The sequence below is a fragment of the Cimex lectularius genome, unplaced genomic scaffold (genome assembly GCF_000648675.2).
Source record: "Cimex lectularius strain Harlan isolate CLEC.00 unplaced genomic scaffold, Clec_2.1 scaffold25, whole genome shotgun sequence".
NCBI classification, from domain to species: domain Eukaryota; kingdom Metazoa; phylum Arthropoda; class Insecta; order Hemiptera; family Cimicidae; genus Cimex; species Cimex lectularius.
This window is the reverse complement of record NW_019392633.1, coordinates 1,967,834-1,986,998: the sequence shown is the minus strand read 5'-3', so window position 1 is coordinate 1,986,998 and position 19,165 is coordinate 1,967,834. Positions and strand designations below refer to the sequence as shown.

General features: G+C 37.0%; 1 protein-coding gene across 4 annotated transcripts in view; it reads right to left on the bottom strand.

Annotated features, from left to right (window-relative positions):
• Nucleotides 1–19,165, bottom strand: part of LOC106668754 (fibronectin type-III domain-containing protein 3A) — a 190,604-nt gene that overhangs the window by 106,732 nt on the left and 64,707 nt on the right. The window contains exon 1 of one of the 4 annotated variants that reach the window (XM_024224984.1): nucleotides 10,563–10,760. The exons of the other annotated variants lie outside the window; for them this stretch is intronic. The gene's annotated coding sequence lies outside the window, so the exon portion shown is untranslated. Of the gene's footprint in view, nucleotides 1–10,562; nucleotides 10,761–19,165 lie in introns of those variants that run through there. 4 annotated transcript variants of the gene reach the window in all.

Sequence of the window (19,165 nt, the reverse complement as noted above, 5' to 3'; positions counted from 1 at the left end):
GAATGGGTGTAATAAGTGTGAATGTATTTATTTGCGCGACTGTATTATAGAAGTTAGGCTAGATTATATTTTGAAAAGTTAGGAGCTGAAATAGCTTACCCGTATAAGGTCGGCCTTAAAAGGAAAACGAGGTTCTTTAACGTCCGCACCTAGCCTTCCGGCCTTATCGAACGTTTTGATTCTCAACATGAGAGCTGACGCACCTCCGCCGCATACGACAGAAGGGTGCCGCAGCGCTGGTGTAGAGGCAGCTTAGCCCCGATGGGCCAAGACCTCGCTCTCCGCTTGTCCATTCCGAGTGGTCGGGTCCGCATTAAGCATCGAACCGTACGCCGCGCGCAAAGTGCTACCTAAACCAAAATACATCAGCCTGATATCCCGCGCACTCCGTAGATAGAGAAGGCCACTCTATCTCCCAGAGTATTGGGGCTTCCCCAACGTAGAAACTTCCGAATCCGCTCCGGCCGCGGTTTTGTTTAAAGTACAATTGCTAACCACCCCCTAGAGGAGACCGTCTACGGTAAAAGCTTCCAATCTAGCTCAGCCTACACCTGCGTGCAAAGCATACTCGAATAGGAGCAACCGATTCACTACCCATTTCCATCCGCCACTACTCACGCATTCGAATGACTCCGTCAGCGTAACCTCAACGCTTATAATAACGATGATCACACGCAAGTTTCGTGCGAAGGTCACAGTAGAAGACAGCCTCTTCCCCAGGTACCCGCTAGGGGTATCACCACGGCCACCTACGAGTCCATTCCCAGTGACCTGGCTGGGGTGGCTGAACCTTGGAACATTTCTGTTACCCCGTAGTACACATGGTTATGCACCCTCCCCCGTCTTTACAGACAGGATCTGGTAACCTAACCCTCGTGTGCCTCTGATAAGACAACTGCCGCCCCATGCCGACACGAGTACAGCTTGTGCTTTAGAGAGGTTGCCACGCCCTCAGGGCTAACCATTATTTTGCGCCCGGATACCTCCCTTGTAACCAAGGATTGGGAGAGGTCACAGGGAAGAATGAAGGACCCTGGATTGAGAAAGAGACGTGGATGAGGACACGAGATACACCTCTCTTGGGCCCCGAGCCTTAACCAAATTATACCACCCGTCGTCGTTGTAGTTCCACACTGAGAGGGCTACAACTCCCTGGGTGGATGTAGGCTTCCGACAGCTGAAATAGCTGTCGAAAGCCTCCGTTGGACGGCGTTAGTTGGAAAGCGACGATCTCCTTGGCATCTGGCTTAAGAGAATTCGACTAGGCGACCCGGCCGCATAAAAGAATTGGTGATTTCCTTAGACCCTTGGTCAGCGCATCTGGGTGAAAGTCCAGCTGCGAAGTGAAATTGCAAAGCATGGTTTGCATAACAAAACAAACACAGCCAAAAGGTTCCGTACCCCTGTGAGTGAAGAAATTTTCTGCACGATGCTAATTCCGCTAATAAATTTTACAAAATATTACAAAAATAAAACGATATTTCAACAGATTTTTTTTTAAATCTTGAATATGTACCCCATTTAGCACTTAATCCGCGTTAGTTGCACATAGTGTAAAAAAATTGAAAAGCGTTTCACGGAGCGGTTGGGTAATCCACTAAGAGTTTAATTGGCAATTATGTACAGTTAGTTCTCACTTGAGATGTGAAATAGCACCAGCCAAAAGTGGTACGCTAGTATTTAGACGTTTCAATTTCAATTTGAAACGATAACAATTTTATGCTATAAGAAGAAATAAACTCTCATTCCAGCAATAAGACATTTATGTGGCTTTTTTAAACACCATCTTTGAAAAATATTTATTTTAATAAACAAAAAAATAGGAAGCCAGTAAATCTGAACCTTAAAACGGCATAAGGTCGATATTTGCTTACCTACAAACATAAAATCCAAATGGGACCCACTTGACCCTAATACGGGAATCTACAAACTTTCTTCGTCTTCTCCAGATGAAAGTTAAGATCCTGCGATGTTACAATAACAAAAAACGAATACACACGAACTTCCTTGTTCACATTTCTCAGTGGACGGATTTATCCGGTCAAGGCAATAACCGAAGAACACATAACGGCTTTATTTTAAAATAAACAAAAATGGATCGAACTAATTTCTTAAAATCTATTAACAAACTTTTACAGATTTTTCTACTGGTCAGATCTAAACATGACAAGTCGTAGATGTAGGAAATTTTCCAATTATTGGTCGTAACATCCTTTGAAAGTAATCGTATTCAAAAAATTTACAACCAAGCTTAAAGCACTGATGTACACCATAAAAGATAAACATGTGCTGGAACTGAAAGCTTTATATGAAAGAAAATCCAGAACAATTTAAACCCTATTCCTCTACTGTAATCAATCGGGCAATTTTACAATTAGAAGTTGAGCTACGATACTCACAGGTTCTGTAACCTTAGGTTAGGTTATTGCTTAACTTAAGAGGGGGTCAATGGACCCCCATCGGAGGGTGAATGATCTCGTCTACTCTACTGAGTAATTTAAAATGGATGCTTAATGAGTCCAAAGTTTGGTGGAATACCCCAGATTCATAGAAGGGCCTCCGAAAAACTTGCAAGGGAATTATTGGAAGGCAACCGCAACCGAATCAGGATTCTGGCTTGACTCCTGACAGGGCACTGCTGGCTAAGGATGTCACATGCCCTGGATAGGAGTACAGATAGAAGAAAGGTTTTTTTATGTGAATGTCTTTGTAGGTGCAGATTCTTGCAACTAGGATAGGATAAGCCGCAAACAAGATCCTGCACTAAAAAGCCACTGGCAGGGCTTTGGAGGTTGATCAACAACCTGAAGCTGGCCAGTGAGTTATAAAAAAAAATAGAGGAGCACAATAGATCTATTCAGGTCGATGTGCAGAAGGCCTTGTGGCCACCTCGTTTAACCCTATCCCTACTAAATATAATTCATATATTTATTGTGGTTGAGCCATAATTATCATGGATTAACTGTGTATACCATTCTAAGTAGTTTCTATGTCCAAATGGGGGATATAGTACTCGAAAACTTGACGAACTGTTTTTCTTTCATTTCAATTCGTTTTATCTTTTATTCAATTCAAAAGTATTTTATTTAAAGAAATTAATTTTTTTCTTTCCATTAATGATTTTCATAACAGACAACCGGTTTTAATGGATATCTTTGGCTGATCTTTTATATATAATTATAATAAATTGTAAAATTTCCTCCTATGGATTGCGAAAATCTATGGTTTAATAGATACCTACAATCCTGGTGTGCGATAATTTTTGATAATTCAAACGCTGGGTTAAATTAACAAAAATCAGCGAGGATAAGCAGACTGGGATGAGAAGTCATCAAACAATAATTGTAGTACATATCAAGGCTGATATCAGTCACATCAAAAATAATATCTATAGCAGGGTTTTCGCTATATTCAACAATATTTATCTAATAATATTAATTTTTGAAACGACTTGGTTAACCAATGAAATAAATGCGTCGAAATTGTTTACAATATCTATCAAGACATAACCTAGATAAACCCTCCATGCAAATACGGCCTTCACCAATTTCTGCAAGCATATGGAATTAAAAATGCAAGTTTCCCCTTCCTTAGGCCTTTTCTGAATTAAGACCAAGCACGATTAATTTTTCAAAAATAAAAACCATATGTGCTCCCTCTCCTCGTCCAGTTGTACAGTCTGCCTTCAATAATACATTATTAAAGCCAATTGGTTTAGGAGATTCTTCTTACATAAAAATAAATATCGTGGAAAACCTAGGCCAGCAGCAAAGTTATCAACATTTAAACAGGAGCACGATTTCCCAACATACCCGAAAATAAATATATCGAACGATTCTCGGAAAACATCTGAGAAAACCAGGTGAGATTTATTTTTTCAGACATTAAAAAAGCTTTTCTTTTTTCGTATAAGATAGACGGTGAAAGGGTGCGTCTCGAATCTCAAATTAATAGGTTAGCTGTTTTGTCCGATTGGAAAAAGAAGACAAATAGTTTTGCCCAATGGGAAATGTCGGGGTTCGGCTCATTGTCCATTTCGTCTCTTTTTAGTCGGTCAATGCAACCGTTTTAAAATCCATAAGTAAGCGGTCGGGCCGAAGGTCTAGCCATCACTGCGGCAGCTCTATTCCTGTAGAGCTACTTTCCTGCTGTCACAAAGGGCGTTTTGTAATTGCTTTTCCTATTTCGATTCTTTCTCAGACGACGATGAGAAATTGTGTTTCGCAGCGATCTTGTGAGAGGTTAGCTTCCGCCCTTCTCCCACGATGGGAGTCGTTACACTAACCGGGGCTCTTCTTGCTCAAGAGGTCGTCTTCCTAGACGTTCGGTCCCTTTAAAACCAGTCTTTAAAAACGCATCTTCCTGGTTGGGGACGAGGCGAGTGACTACGGGCCTGCGTGGGAGTGGCATTTTTTCCTTGCCTGACAAAAAACAAACCGTTTAATTACGCGTTTACGATCGACAGGTGAACGGGCGATGTGCGTTGAGGATCGAACGGTACATTCGGATTCGGAGGTTAATTGCCGCATTCTTTACCACTTACGACAACCCGTGATGATCGAAAGGTCTCGGATGAAGAACAAAGAGGGGAGAATAACTTTCCACATGGTTGTATATAATGTTACTCCTGTTGGAAAAAAGGTGTGGTATCATCTACTATTACCTTATCCCGTTACCTATCCGTTATCTAGGCCACAGTTGTTCTCATAACAACGTGTTACTATTACTTCTCAGGAGAATTAATCGTCAAGGAGAAAAATAATACCCACCGGATTACAACTTCGATATTATCTTAATATTCAATAATTTTGAGTGATAAAATACAGCTATTTTGGAGGGAAAAAATTAACTATATATTGAACCCCTCCTCGCTCTCGTCAAATTTATATTAGCATATTAATAATATTATATTATTTATTAACAAAAATCAGCAGTGATTGTAAATATTTTCCTTTGCAGATAAGTAAAAAATGCTATAGATTCTAGGAATGATCCTGAGATCTATTTCCAGCCTAGTCAGCATCGGTTTACCAAGGCGAAACACTATCGGCGGATCGAAGACACAAGCTGTAAAATCAGCCTGTTTATTACGCAACGAGTCTAATGCGTAAAAATAACCCGTTCGGATAAAGATTACACTGAATTGCGGAAGTAATTACAGAATTTCATCTCTTCTCGACGAAGATTGATCATAGTAATGAAGGCCTCGTGGATCATTCTAACGCAACAAAAAAGATACGCCCAGCTCCATATTTACTCTCTACCCGTCAATTTACAAATTAAATAACTACAATTTAATTAATTTATCTACATTTCGGCACGATTGAGCATTGACTGGTACTGGGCAAATGGTGGTAAAATGTTTGAGTGGAATGAGAACACTGGAGAATCAAAACAGTCGATGTTTGAAATGGTGAACAGGAATTTCGGCGCTTGCTTGTGCTGCATCAAGTCTACAATTAAAAAACTGTTCAAATATCTAACGAAAAATTATTTCCAATTTTCGAAAAATATACATGAAGTATTCGGGAAATAGACGCAGAATCGGGTTCGTTAGGCTTTTTCTCCTTCAGTTTTAGTTTCTAGTTTAATGAAACTAGAAGAAAGCAAACAAATATCTATCTGTGCTTGTATTAATTTACATTTACATTCTACCATCACTAACTTAACTGGTCAAAAGTCGTCAGCCTCAATTTATCAACAGATTTCAAAGTAAAGATTTACGAACGAGATTTGGTTCAGCAAAGGCCGGCTCCTCGCATAATTGCAAAACGACTACGTGGCATGCAACCCCGTGTTCCGCAAAGCACTGCTCGAAATAATTTCCACTCTTCCAGGAATCCATGCCGCTCGGATTTTCACGTAGCGGAGGCGTGCTCGTTTTCTATTCTCCCGAACTGCTTTATTGCCTCTAGAGTAAAGAGTACAGTGAACATGGAGGACCTGTGTCCTTATAAACATACATCAAGGGTTGACCTTGGTATGTCTGATGAGATAATAATTCAACTAAACATAGTTGAATATCTTAACAGCGAAAGTAAAAGACAAAAGAACGATGAAACATAGAATGACGACGAATTTTCACGATTGGCATTTACTAAAGTCACTGAAGAACACAATTAATATTTATTAGGTTTCGTGGTCCGCTTGACCAAATTTTTCAATTAATTAATCTTTAATTAATGTTTTGGTTGAGATAAAAATGGCAAAAAGGAGGGAAAATTCAAAAAAGTGGGGTTGAGATGGGAAGTTCCGAGTGGATGGAAGGCAGGATAGCTCAAGTGGTAGAGCAACGGCGTATATAGCCGAAGGTCGTAGGTTCGAATCCCGCTTGTGACACTGACTTTTTTGTCTCAACCAAAACCTTAATTAAAAATTAATTAACTGAAAACAATAAATATTGTTTTAATTTTTATGGGCTTCGATGCAAATACCGTAATGACTTAAAAAAAATCCTATTTTACACTGTTGGCAAGATAACGCTTTAAGCCCGGTAAAGAGAGAAAAAATCGCTTTAATGCGGTGGCGAATGTTACAATTATGGTCGTTTATAAACGTTTGCTGGCAATTGGAAAATATTTATGTTGAGAAATATCACAAATTTGACAGCACTGTAATGCGTGTAGGTCATTAGTTAAACGCCTGCCTCCTGATAGCAGCAATAATTAGGACGAGAATTAACGATGTTAACAATTTTTATCGGTTTTCCTGGAATGATAAACTTGTTAATCGATGGCCAAGAAAGATAGACACGAAAAAAGTTCCGGTATTAAATACGTATTACCAATTTACCAATTACTAAAAATAATCTAATGTAGAATTTGTAAAATTCACTTACAGCAATTATAATCACTTTGCAGTGGAGAGGAAGATATGCCTTGCAAACTATTGAAGGTCCTTCCGAAGCAATCATATCAAAAAATAGTACTTCTACTATTATATTTAAAAAACCCAATTTAGATAGATTTGTATAATTGTTTAACAAATTCAATAAATCTAACGAACTTGATCAATTAAATCAGAGATATCCAAGGGCATGTTTTTTCTTAAAAGAGTCTTACTGAAATAGATTATTGATTGTCTGCTAAAATAAAATTTTCTTCGTGGAAAAACCGTTTCGCCACACTCCCTTACGTAAGAGCCACGTTAGTCATTCAGCAGGTTGGCAATAATGGCCTTTCGTTATAATGCAAAGTTCAAAGTTTGCTTTTATCACTTGAAAGCCTGCCAATCCGATGCCTACAGTTGTTAGCTTTTCCGTTACAAGTGAGACTCAAGAAGAAACGAAAATATCAATGATTTAAACTGCAGTATAAAATTAAAGCTATATATTCGCAATAAAACAGGTCTACATCACGATTTCAATTTTTTTAGCTGGTTTCAGTAATTTGTTCAGTTTCAATAAGAAAATAATTTGAAAGTATTGTTTTCCTGTTATGTAATAATTATTGCTAAATACGCATTGTAATAACCTTATTGCTCTCAATGAAGCCTTTCTGTCAATTTAAGTAAATCAAAAATCATGGTTTTTCGTAGAGAAGGAAGACCGGCGTAAAGATCACTGGTCCTTCCTGGTAAACAGAATTACATTGTTAATCGGTATCTGGGGTTTATCTTCACGCCAAAAGTTCTCACCGTAAAAAAAAGACCAAATTCGCGACTAATTCTTTTTGGTCAAACAAACCCCACTAATGCACCCAATTCAAAGTTTAAAGTATTTGAGCAGTATTTCGGTCCATGGTGTATCCTACGCTTCTTTCGGCTTGGACGTCATATACGTCAAAAGTTTCTTTATTACAAAAATTATTTCACCTCCCGACTTTTACTCCAAACTACATTAGCAACATCAACACCTATTTTCTTGTATACTGTAAAGCTCTTATTTAAGCAGTACCCTCCCGTTACCTGACATGTTCCGAATTGGTTTAGATTCAATTTATTTGTGCTTTACTAAGGACTTAACCATTGAAAAGTATTTTTGAGCTAAATATAATACAATAAAAACCTAATGTTGCCCCCTCGTATTATACGGTAGTTCTTTGGAGCTTTCTGCCTTAATTTCTCCCCATAGAGAGATGATTTCTAAGAAAAGAACTTTTTTATCTTCTTGCTGATTTGTGAGTTGCTAGAGCCTTTCTCATTGAAAAACTCAATTCTACAAACTGATCAACTTTTACTAAGAGTGCGCTTGGATACAGCAGAGAGCTCGTGCAACAATTTAATTATTAATTTATTTTAGTTTTAGTTTTATATTGAGGAGCCATATTAGTATTTTTCTTTTATTCTATGAATTGCAGTGACCAAGTTTTAATTTTTCTCTTACGTCTTTTTTTAATTTATCTTACAATTAGTTTTTATTTTAGTTTTAGTTTTATATTGAGGAGCCATATTAGTGTTTTTCTTTTATTCTATGAATTGCAGTGACCAAGTTTTAATTTTTCTCTTACGTCTTTTTTTAATTTATCTTACAATTAGTTTTATTTTGACATTTTGTACGTATTTTGTTGGATTCACGGTCACCATTTCCAGCAGACGGTTTTACAATCGAAGCTGCATAAATAAGTTTTATTTATTATTATGTTGGACCCATTATATTTAGTGGTCTGATTGACCAAATTACTTTTTCCAATTAATTAATCTTTATATGTAAGGTTTTGGTTGAAATGAAAAAGTTAGTGTCACGATCGGGATTCGAACCCACCTATCTTTTTTTTAATCTAACAGTAAAACTGGATAATCACACTGCAACTGGATTTTTCAAACACAAAATTTCTATCACTTTCTCTTTTCCAAGCCATTTTTACAGATTTCAATATGGCTACGTATTATAAACACACACACACACACACGAATTTTTAAAAATAAATTTTATGAACTTTAGAGAATTACACCCTCGTTGACTAGATACAAATAAAAACCATATTTATAACAGTTCATTAATCAAAAAGTACTAGAATTTTTGAATTTGACATTCCTTGTTGTTTAAAAATGAAATGAAAACACATTAGCCATATTGACCAGATATTAAAAATCAATCATGGATACTTACCTAACTTTTAAAATGATTACTGTTACATTTTTCAAGGAGAAAAAATTTCACGGGTGTAATAGAAAATAATTAAACTTTTATAAACAGAAAAATAAAAACTTCATTATTAGAATACAATTTTCCCATGCATTCTAACATAATTTATTATTCCTTCTAACATACCATAATGTATCATATCAAGTTTTAAGTGTGATGTGAATATCAAATACAGAAATAAAGGCTATAAAACGAATTTAAAATTTCTGACAAGTGAAATTGTTCCAGAATAGTTATTAGTCTAAAAAATCATAACGAATGCGTTTAAGCTACTTCATAGTCTAATATAAAACTAGATCTAAACGACTAAATAAAGTATAATAAAAAAAGGCCGAAGGTCGGAGGGTCGAATCCAGCTCGTAACACTAACGTTTTCATTTCAACCAAAACCTTACATAAAAAGATTAATTAATCAAAATTGTGTGGTATTTTATTTTTGTAAATGAAGTTCTTTCTTCAATAATTGACAAATCTACCTGATTTGCTAAAAATTGTTAAGACGCTGTGCAATGATTTATGTAAAAGAATGGACAAATATATATTAATATTAAAAAATGGAATAAATTTTAGTTCAAATTTTGTTTTGATAAACATTACAATGAATTAGTCTATGACTAGGAATTTTTAAAGTAAAATCTCTTCACAGATTTATTTTAAAAAATCTCTATGATTAAAAACTGATAAAAACTAATCGCATTTCTAAATTTATCCGTTTACTATCTTATATAAATAAAAATGGATCGTTTGACAACAGAAAAAAAAAGATATAAATTAAAACCTGAGAAAAATGTGATAAATTTTGAAAGATGATTCACACTGATAAAAATGCGCAAACAGGCCGTACTTGTATCAGAATGTCATTATATAACCTAGTTCGCGAAGTCAGACACGACGGAATTCTAAGCATTCGCCTGGGAGGGGCTTCCGTCTTAGGAGGGGTGGCGACAAAAAATTAAACAACAACAAAAAAAACAGCTCAAGAAAAAAAGCCCGGCCGTCGAAACGTCTTCGGAAAAAAGACTGAAATTATCTTCTGCAATTATGAATGTTGAAACAAAACAGGAAACACCACGGAATGGTTGGTTACCCGGAAAGAAAGCCAATCGCCGGATTTTTTCTCGACATAGCGGAGAATACGGGAGACATTCATTAGGAATGTCAAAAAAAATCATCAATTAAAGACGTTTCTCACAAAGAAAAAATACATAGTTTTATCTGCTTCATATTGGCCATATACAAATTTTAACTTTGCAAATGATCATTGAACTTAAGACGTTTTTTAACGTGCAGGTTTCTTTGAACATAAATTATTTACGTGCCCATGGCTTTTAGGGCTAACGCTGCAAATAAAGTTGTATGTCAGTTATTTTGAGTAAAGTCCAGTACATTAGGCAAAACGAACATATATATATTTTGAGAAAACGTTTTAATTTAAATTTCTATAAAAGAGTTGGAATATTTCGTCTAGGATACTCACAGGAAAAAAGGTAGTATATCCTTTAAAGGGCGGGTGTCGGGGTTCTCAGATCACGTGAATTGTCACACAACTAATAGTCTATTTCCGAATGGAAACGTGCCAGTAGAAAAAAATAAATAAATAAAAACAAAAAAATGTAATCACTAGAGTGTAAAGAACACAGCTCACAACCGTCGTCACTGGGGCACTGGTCGGGCGCCGGCGGGGGGGAGGCTAAGCAAAGAGGTGGGGGACGAGGGTAGTGGGAGAAGAGACTGAGACGAAGCGGGGTGTCGGGCGAGGGGTGTGGAGGGAGCTGAAGGTCACGAGGGGGAAGCGAAGAGGGCACTCGCCCCTTCCGCGGGTCAGCCAGAGTCAATGAACGCGAGGCATCAATGGGGGGCGAACGACGAGGGGAGGAATGAGAAGAGGCGGGGAGGGGGGCGGACCGGCCGGAGGGGAAGGTGCCGGGCTAATTTCCAACGATTAGGACAACACACGGGCTTTGGATATCGTACGGTACTTTCTCCCACTGGGTTGGGGCGAAAGCGAGGAGGACGACAGATGAGAAACCGCTCGGGTTGGAGAGAAAAAGAGTCAACACGAGCTTATCGACAAATTGACACCCACGCCGAGCTGCAAGAACACAAACAGGCTTAAAGTACCACCCTGAGCACTGCGGTGGTGAGTTGTTTGGGAAAGAGACGAGCGTCTGACGGATCAAAATTATCAGGAACGACCAAACTATTGTAACAGGTTCAACGCCCTGTAGTCCTTTGAGCAAAATATTTCAAGAAATAAACACTCTTGAAGTACCTTGTGGTACTTGCAAGACCATGAGGGGATCTACAAGATTGACAAAATTCGTAAAAATTATATGATGCATATAATCATGACCAGAGACCGGATTTTTATGCAGTAAAAATTGCCAAGGTATGTCATAGAATATGAAATCGAAAGCCCTGAAATATGCAATGATATGCAGAAAACAGTTGTTTGAATATCTTTTTTATTTTTTGAACGAGGTAATTTGAACCCTAGGGGTTGCCGGTCAAGATACAAAAAACACCATTTGTAAGTTGCTGAGTTCGAATGCAGGGACGCTGGATTCGAACCCGGGACTTTACAGGGATAAGCGCCATGTCAACGCCTAAACTTTTTCGTCAAGTTGTTATTCTTTCACAGATGTTTTTATCCTTCCCCCGAAAACCAATATAATATTTTAAATATTTTGCGGGATAAATTCGATTTTACGTAAATCCTTCAAATAAGCAATTTTACGCGATATTCATCTAATACGAAAAAAATGCTCTCAAAATTTAACCTACAGCTTCCTAGATACATGATTTGGATAGATAGTTGATGTCGTCGGTCGTATGTGGTGGAAAACAAAATATGCAACTGCATAAAAATCCGGTCTTTTATCATGACACTTTCAGAAAGGGTCATTTCGAATTGAATCATATAATAACATTATTAACATTAAAAACATAATATTATTACTATGTTTTTACGGTACAATTAAACAAAGTAAATATTTTAATTATTATGCAAAGTTGAGTTGAAAAAATAGTGCCACGAGAAGGACTAGAACCACGACCTCCGGATTTACCACTTCTGACTACAAAACACGATGGCTCAAGTGGGAGAAGCGCCGGGGTCTGATCCGAAGATCGGGGTTCGAACCCGCTTGTGACACTAAATTTTCATAATAATTAAAATGATTACAAAATACTCAAACAGAACGGGAAAATGTATGTGGCGATTTGTGTAAAAGCACTGTTTTACAATTGCACAGTAAATGTATAACTGCAGTGAAATGTTCATTACAATGGAGGTGTTCCCGAAAATTTTCCAACAGAGACGGGGGGTCAGGCAAGGTTGGTTATTGAGACCGCTTCTGTCCTCCCTATTCTGTTTGCAACAATCAAATGAATATCTTTGCTACATTTGGTCATCTGTTGTGGGCGACAGGAATGTGGCTATGACCTGCTTGAGGATGCAAAAATTATTCATCAACTGCTTTGTTTTCTAATTCTTTCTGCACTTTGGAAACAGATGGTTTACATTCGCTCTACTGCTTCAATTCTTTTTTGTCAACCCAGTGAAATTGGCCTATGAAATAGTTACAGGAAATGATAAAATTGACACTAGGGCCAAAAAGGTATTAAAAACTTTACAAATCAGATAGGATACTCAGCTTTGAGAGTTTAAGAGTCGAGACATTCTTTCAAACTTAAATTAATGTGGCATTTGTACATGTACATAATAGATAGTACATTCAAACTGAATGATGTGTTAACATGAGCAGCACAAAACCATAATTACAATATTTATACTAAAAAAAATGGCCACCCATGAACACCAATTAACATTTGATCCCCAAAACCTCTATCTGTTTGTTCTTTTCTTCTGTCTCTTCTCCATTTCTTATATGCCACTCTCCATGTTCAACCAAACAATTTTGGGGGGATTTTAATTTTGCAATCCCAAGAAAGTCGCAATGTTAATAAACCAATTGTTTTAAAGGAACCTCGAACTATGCTACGAAGAATCCTTAGCAGTACGTGGGTTTTCTATTAATGATTTTTTAGCAATGCTGAGATTTAAACATAAGAAAAAACATTGTTAATTCAAAAAATAGAACCATAGAATTTTCCAACAAGCTGAACTATTTACTTATGCAAAGCAGTAAACTCATTACTTCCAAAATATGATAAGAAAATATTTTCAAGAAATCTCGGCAGATGTTTAGACCTCCGGTACTGCTGATGTCATAGAACATCTAGCTAGATTTTCTCTAGCCGGACACCGCATTAGGTCAGTGTCGATTGAGTGAGAAGGAAAAATAAACTTGATAAGTCTCTAGGCGTCGTGAGCGTTCTACGGTTGCTGAGCAAAGATCAACGCCAAATTAAGAAGAGCCGCCCCGCGGCTGTACCCCTTGGTGAGTCAGGTTAATGTTTTCCACTCCAGGCTTTCTTTGTCTTCCTCCGAACACGTTTTACGGTAAGCGTCTTCGGCCAAATACCCCTTTGCTTTTCCCAATAAAATCTCATAACATCCCTGCGTCATTAAAGACGCCTCAACAATAATAACGACAAACTTATATGTCCAAAATGTAACTTTCGACTTCTTTACTGTAGTTCAGTAAAATTCATTTTAATACACAAGTATCAACTTATCTATAAAGGAAAAATTCAATCAGATACGTATTTGTAAACTTTGGTGCAAAGGAGCATCACAATTCTGAAAACAAAAATCGAATGAACAGTCACCGTTCGTAGCATCATAAATATTTACACAAAAATATTTTTCCTTTATTCGACACACCAACTGACCGTTCAATACTACAATAATCGTATTATTATCAATTAAACTTAACGGTTCTAGCCTTTAACTGTGTCCCACTACATTAAAGTGTGTAATTCCCTGGTTCCATATAGAGAGCGCGGAGGTATGCCATCCGATATAACAATAGTACTTGAGCAATACAGCGAGAATGAAGGAAACCAGGGTTGTTTTATTGTATATAATAACGATAGTTTTCTGTCCTAATGCGTGTTTCCAGTGAATGTATTTATTAGCGAAAATGTATAGTGTGGTCGATAGCGGACTATTGAGTACCCCCTTGAATCCTCAGTTATGTTTGTTTTATATATAATAGGTGAAAAGATGATGGTAAGTAAATAGGAAAGAGTGTATTAAAAAATGAGTGAGAGTGCGAATGGGTTTGGATCTAGGGACTGCATGCGTTGGGTGCTGAATTGTAACTAGTGCTCCATTCTATCTAATACACAATCCAGAACGAAAAATTCCTTTCATTACAATCATTTAGTTCTAAACCTAATATCCCAAACTACCCCCAAGGAGATAAAGCGGCAGTGGCCTCGAGACCTGTTCATCAGCGAGACGTAGCACGCAGACCCCGCAAGAAAGACGTTTCACCACTGAGCGATTCTTTGAACCATAGTGCCAAATTTTGTTTTATTTTATACTGCCAGATTTTGTTTTAGTTTAATTTAAAATTCGTGCATATCAACCTGCAGTATAAAATAATACATAAATACTGTTTAAAAGGGGAAAAATTCTTTAGACCTTAGAATATTTTTTCAGAAACCACGTGAGTTCTATTCGTATTATTGGGTTAAATAAATGATTTTAAAGATTTTTTATTAATTAAAATATCCTCCATCCCTCTCAATACACTTCTCCAATGTGCTGGAAACTTCTCCATACCCTCGAATAGAATTTTGACTCTTTTGTGTCTTTATTATTAATAAATTCCGTAAACGCATTTTCTAACGACTTTTGATCAATACATTTTTTGTGTTGTAAAACGTTGTCCACGTGTCTGAAGAAATTGTAGTAGGTAGGCGAGATGTCTGGAGAATATGGAAGGTGAGGATCATAACCAAGATCCAACAGTTTTCGTGTTGTCACATTTGAGACATGGGGCCGAGCGTTGTCGTGTAACAAAATCGGCGTTTTCGCTTGTTGAAAGATGGCTTCAATAATGCCAATTTCTGGTGCATTACTTCAATTTGAGAGCGATACATTTCGACATTGATTGTTTCGCAAAAATTCAAAAAGCTTAGTCAATCAGCTTAAATGAAGCCCACCAAAGTGTTGTCATCACCTTTTCTGATGAGTTGGGGGCTTTAGGAAATGTGCTTCTGCTTGTCCTTTGTCGAGCGACTGCCCAGAACGCCTGCTGTTATCGTAGTGAATCCAATTTTCATCACAAGTAATAATTCTATCCAAAAAAGGTTAGTTTCTCTTTTGGGAAAGAAGTGTTGCGCAAACTTCATAACGATGATTTTTTTTTGTCAGTCGTTTAATGCATGAGGAACCCTCGAAAGTTGGGCCTTTTCCACCTTTCCAACTGTCCAAAGGTGGTCAGTGATGGTCGATAAGCTAAGTGAAAGATTCTTTGCAAGTTGTCGGACAGTTGTGCCTGAATTTTCTTCGACCGAAGCTCGCAGAACATCATCATCATATAGGGAAGAAATCCGTTGAAGACCTTGTTTGTCGTGAAGGCCGAAGCCTCCCTCTTGGAATTTTTTACCTGTCTACAGTGCTTTCACTCACATTGCCATTGCCTCAGAGTTCATTTATGTTTCTGGCTGTTAGGGCAGCGTTCCGACCGAGGATAAGCGCAGAAAGCGAAATTATTTGAAAATCATGCATAAGCTCGCAAGTAACAAAATGGTAAACAAAAATTTTTGTTTGGAAGAGGGCTAAAAAGTATTGACATTCCTATAAAAGAATAATGCTATTATTTCCTATAGAGGGGTAATTAAAAGAAAACCTTAAATATTGCATTATTTCCGGACAACCAAATAGTATTTCTCTGATATTGAAAGACAATAAAAAAATTAATAAATAAAAATCTATCACTTATGATTTAACATTCTACGCATGTATTTCATATTTAAAAAACTGAGATTAAAATGAAGAAACGATGAAAACCTATTCATATGTCAAACAACTGAAACGGAATAATCAACGAAATCAAATTATGAACAGCGGACATACTGCGTGTCGTACTGGCAAATCCACGAGATCATGTCCAAATGTGGTAATTGAAAAATCTTAAAATATTTGTACTGGTCCTCTCGGCCAGGGTCGAACCGTTCCAGCGAGTCGGAATTCACAGTTTCGGGTAAAAATTGGCCCTTTTCCAAAACTCGGTTATACCATTGCGCAAGACACGAGAGAAAAGCTCGAAGTGTGTTTGTAGGAATTTTCTAGACACCATCTCCATCTGAAATCGGTCTTTCGGATCGTGGAGTGATTTCCCAACCCTACCTACCTTCCTGGTATTTACATAACTCAATATATTTAGATCACTAAAGAGGACCGCACTATCAGCCCGTTTCTCCAGACGTTTGTTTGCCCTTATCACTTCTTGACATTTGTTTCGTATGGAGATTAGCTTATCGACGGATTCAACAGAGCCAGAAAGATTAAGCGTTTTACACCATCGCCGAGGGAAACAATGGCGAAATGAGTTTTCTTCTTCTTCTTCAAAAGTCGCGCATCGGTGCGCTGGTCACAAGGCCTTTCCATGAGAATGGATGGGATGTTTATAATAAATGTAAAAAATGAGTCACCGTGAATACTCAGAACATTGCGCGGCTGGTGATTAAGAGAAAGTTAATCTACCGTGATAAAAGTTATTACACAACATAATAGTGCAAAATCAGTATAAGAGGAATAACAGTCTTCAACATTACAGGATTTTCACTTTCTATAGATGCTATCTAGGGTACATAATAATGTGTTGGGCTGGCAAGAAAATTTATTTGTTTAAATCTTGCATGTTGAACACTGTTGACAATTACTTTTTGCCATATTCCATCATGTTTATTCCTTTTCGCACAAAAATCCCCATCCTTTGAGTCCAGGAACGTTTGTACAGCTTTTTGAACACTTTCAAAACTTTAGAAGTTTTTGACATTTAAAAAATTTTGTTTTTGACCGAAATAAATAGTAGTCACAAGAGGAAATTTCCGGAGAGTATGGCGGGTGGGATCAACTTTTCCAGTTCAGATTTGTTAATAATTGTTTAGTCCTCAAAGCAACGTGGGAGCGTTGATGTGGTGAAAGACTGCAGCTTTTCTGTTTCTAGGCAAGTTTGGCTTTATTTGAAAGTCTAAACGGGTTAGCTGTTCACAGTACATTTCACTATTAACCGTTTGTCCTTGTGTAAAGACACAAAATGCAAGGGGACGGACCTTCCCACTAAATGGAAAGCATACTTTTTTTCACACTCTGTTTTTCTATTTGATCCATTTTTCACTTGTTACCAATGTATAAAGAAATGGGTCGTAAGAGTGATAACAGGAGTGAAGAGCAAATTTAAATGAAAAATTCCTATCTCTGAGTCCGGGATTCATGTACTTTTGAACAAACTCAAATCATGGATATGATTCACAATGGTTGTATGGGTCTATTTAACATCTTTTCTAGTTCTCGGGTCTTCAAAAAGAGATTTTCTTCTAGCCTATGCCTCAATGTATCGTTGTCAACCTCAGAAGGACATCTACTCCGCTCATCATTTTCAAGAACAAAATTTCTTTCTCTGAATCGAGCAAACCACCGTTGGACTTACGAACATTTACAGCATTAGTACCAAACACTGCACACATATTTTCAGATGCACAGTTCCCTTTTCGGAATTCATAAAATAATCAAGGCCTTAAATGCATTTCATACAAAGATCTGATTACCTATTAAATTAAATTATTCAATACAACTGCAGAAGTTGAAAACAGAAATCGAAGAGAAATAAAGCCTTTTAATTTAGGGATTAAACAATCGTATATGAAAACAAAAATAATTTAAACAAATCGTGTAAACATTGAGCTAATTAATCCTATAATTGAAAAGCCAAAGATATTACTCTTGCCTAACCAATATTTCTTTTTCACAGAATAAATCAAAATAATATATTTCATCACAACGTTCAATTTTATTGGGTTCTAGCTAACGCTGTATCCAGGTAACCCTGGGCTAACAAACAAGGAAAAAACTAATAAAGGTCGCTTCTGAATTCTATGAAGACCTGTACAAAAAAATTAATACATTAGAAGAAGAAATTCAGATTACCGAAGAATTCCCAAGCCCCATTCCAGAGTTCACAACAACTGAAGTTATGAGGACAATAAATACTTTAAAAAATGAGAAAACACCAGGTAGTGACGCCATCACGAACAAAAGATAAAAATCTCTGCAAGACCTCTGATAAACATATGGACAAAACTATTTAACCTCATAATTGAAACTGAAAAAATACCAATATCCTGTAAGTTGTCAGACATTGTACTTTTATATAAAAAAAAAGGTGACCCCAATGAGGTTAAGACCTGCAGACCCCTTAGTCTAACTCCTACCCCAAGTAGAGTTTTCTCAAAACTACTCCTGAACCGAATAAAAGAAAACCTGGAAGCACAACAACCCCAGGAACAAGCTGGATTTCGTAAGGGATATTCAACGATTGACCACATTCAAGTAGTTAACCAGGTGATAGAGAAGTCTGTAGAACATCAAAATGTGACATACATGGCGATCGTTGATTATGAAAAGGCCTTCGATACAGTTTCGCATGAATTTCTTTTTTCTGCCTTAAAAAACCAAGATGTCCACAAAAAGTATATAAGCATTCTAACCGAATTGTATCAAAACACGAAAGCAAGAATAAAAATGGATATAATTGGAGAATACTTCCGAATAAATAGAGGAGTCAGACAGGGAGACCCCCTCTCACCAACCCTATTTGTGTCCTAGAACAAATTTTTCGTTCGTTAAAGTGGGAGAACACGACAAAAATAGGAATATTTATAGATGGAAAAAGACTAACACACTTGAGATTTTCTGATGATATAGTCATATTCGCTGAGACAGCTGCCAAACTGGAAAATATGGTAAACGAGCTAAATAAAGAAGGTAATAAAGCTGGGCTAAAAATAAGCGATAGCAAGACAGTACTATTGAAGAACGGGAAAAGAGAATGTATAAAGCTATCGAATAGACAATTGAATTATGTAGAAGAAACGGTATATACAATTAATGATCTTCAAAGAAAAAATGACAAAAGAGACCCAAAGAAGAATCTCAAT